The sequence below is a fragment of the Cebus imitator genome, unplaced genomic scaffold, assembly GCF_001604975.1.
Source record: "Cebus imitator isolate Cc_AM_T3 unplaced genomic scaffold, Cebus_imitator-1.0 Scaffold217, whole genome shotgun sequence".
In the NCBI taxonomy this organism is placed as follows: domain Eukaryota; kingdom Metazoa; phylum Chordata; class Mammalia; order Primates; family Cebidae; genus Cebus; species Cebus imitator.
In genome coordinates, this window is record NW_016107532.1 from 3,552,771 (window position 1) to 3,555,182 (window position 2,412).

The following is a 2,412-nucleotide window of genomic DNA, read 5'->3' on the forward strand; positions in this document are numbered from 1 at the left end:
AAAAAAAAAAAAAAAAAAAAAAAAAAAAAGAGGGGTTGTCCCCGGTTTTCTCTTCCTGTAGTGCCATTAAACGCCTAAGAATCAGCGGCTCCCGAAAATGAATTTGATTTGGAATAAACCGTCGAACAGAGGCTGAGTTTATTGAAGAACCTGCGGTTTGTAGCAATCGTAGAAGGAGGCGGAGCCGGTCAGCATCACGCTGCTGAAGACGTCGGTTAACCTGCTGCCCGCGTCGGCGCCGAGGTTCCAGCAGCGATTCGCACCTCCGGGAAACGCGACTTTGGGCTGCAGCACGCGGGAAGAGGAAATGGCAGACAGTCGTCACGAGGGCGACGCCGGGGCTGAAACGGCCGGACGCCTGTTCCCCCTCGGCCGTTCGGCTCAATTCTGAACCCTCTGAGAAGACACGAATTTGGGGGCCCGCGCTTCCGGCCTCGGAATTCCCACTCTCCCCTCGGGCCCCCTGCGAGACTACCCCGAGGCGCGCCCCTCCCCGGCCATCGCCTCAGCGCGACGGCCGCCTCCCGGTAATCGGAAATCGCGGCGACCCAGGCCCCGTCCGGCCCATCCAGTCAGCCCGCGCCGCGCCGCGGCCCCTGTCCGCCCCGTCTGGGCGCCGCGCCGTTCCTCAGCCTCTCCTCCTCGTAGTCTCCAGCAAGCTTGGGCGCCCCCACCCGCCCCGGCTCCCCGGACCCTGTCCTTCCTTACGCGTTACCTCAAGTCCCTCCTCCCTCAGGCCCGGCGGGTGAGGGCACAGGCAGGTGTCTCCCCGTCTCACCTCCATGAGGCCCCCCCAGCCTCTCCCTGACTAGGCACAGCTCTTGGGGCACAGGGGCGAGGGGGGCGTCGAGGCCCGACTCCCTCAGCCCGCACTCCGCCGTCTCCGCCGCCCGGGCGCTCCCTGGAGCCAGTCTGCGGGTGGGGGGGCCGGAGCGGGAAGGGAGGGGCGGGGGCAGAGGCCGTTACTTGGCCTAACGGGGACTCGCGACTGGGCACGCGACACGCCACCGGCGAGCCCCGCCCCACAGTGAGGCCCGCCCCCCGCTTCGCACCCCGCCATTGGCCTGATGCCCATCCAATGGGCGACCACTCCAGGCTCAGTTACTCCTCAGAGACAAAGCAAAGAAGGGGCGGTTAGCTGACCTCGCTCTCTCGCTGCTTCTGAGCTTTTCCCGCTCAAAGTAAATGTATTCGGGATTGGCCCGGACTGACAGCCACCGGCCCGATGATTGGCTGATAGGGCAGCAGAGAGGCGGGGCGTGGAAGGTTGTAAGAGCGCAGCCCTAGCGGGTGGGAGAGGTGTTGGAGGTGCTTGGAAGATTTGAAAAGTCGCTCAGCAACGGTCTCATCATCCAGAACCTAGCCGTTGCGCACATTTCATTTGTCCGACATTTTATATTTGTCCGACATTTCATATTTGTCCCTTAGTCCCTCCCCTAGCTCCCAGAATTCTTTGAAGCTGCCCAGAGACTCATATATCTATCTTGTACCGGTTTGCTGAGGGCAAGGAGGGACTTGTGGACTGGGTGTTGTTGGGAGATCCCCTTTTGAGGGAGAACCGCCCTGTGTCCTAAGCCCGGGCTTCCAGTTGGGTTCCATTTGGGTGTTAAAGTGACTTTTGAACAAAGTTCAATGCGAACTTTTTGTTCGTTGTAAAACAGGGTCTTGCTCTGTCACCCAGGCTGGAGTGCAGTGGTGCTGCCATAGCTTACTGCAGCCTTGGGACTCCCGGTCCAAGCAATCCTCCTGCCTCATCCTCCCGAGTAGCTGCAGGCACGTTGCCACCACTCCTGGCTAATTTTTAAAATTTTTTGTTAAGCTTGGGAGTTGGGGGGGTTTGGGTCTCCTTATGTTGCCCAGGCTGGTCTCGAACTCCTGGCCTCAAGTGATCCTTCCGCCTCAGCCTCCCAAAGTGTGGGATTACAGGCAAGAGTTCTGACCTTTGCTTACATAAAGAAGCCATTCCAGGCACCCAGCGAACCAGATGGCAGTTGGATTGGTGATGTGACGGTCTCAGAGAAATGCAAGTTTTTGTCCCCAGACACTGCTGAAAAAAATGTGGTAGCTGAAATATAGAAGATAGAAGTAAATGCAATAAGCAACTTTAGGCTGTTTTTATATTTAGAATCAAAACTTGAGAAATGTGCACTTACGTGGAAGATACTGTTTTAACTCAGGCACAAATGGGAGTAAGGAGGATGAATTGTATTGACTCATATAGTCCTTATAGTTACTTGAGGTCTCTAATGGCGTTTGAGTTCAGAAAGCTCACCAAGGCTGGGCACAGTGGCTTACACCTGTAATCCCAGCACTTTGGGAGGCTGAGGCAGGAGGATCGCTTGAGCCCAGGAGTTTGAGATGAGCGTGGGCAACATAAGGAGACCTCCTCTCTACAAAAAAATTCAAAATTAG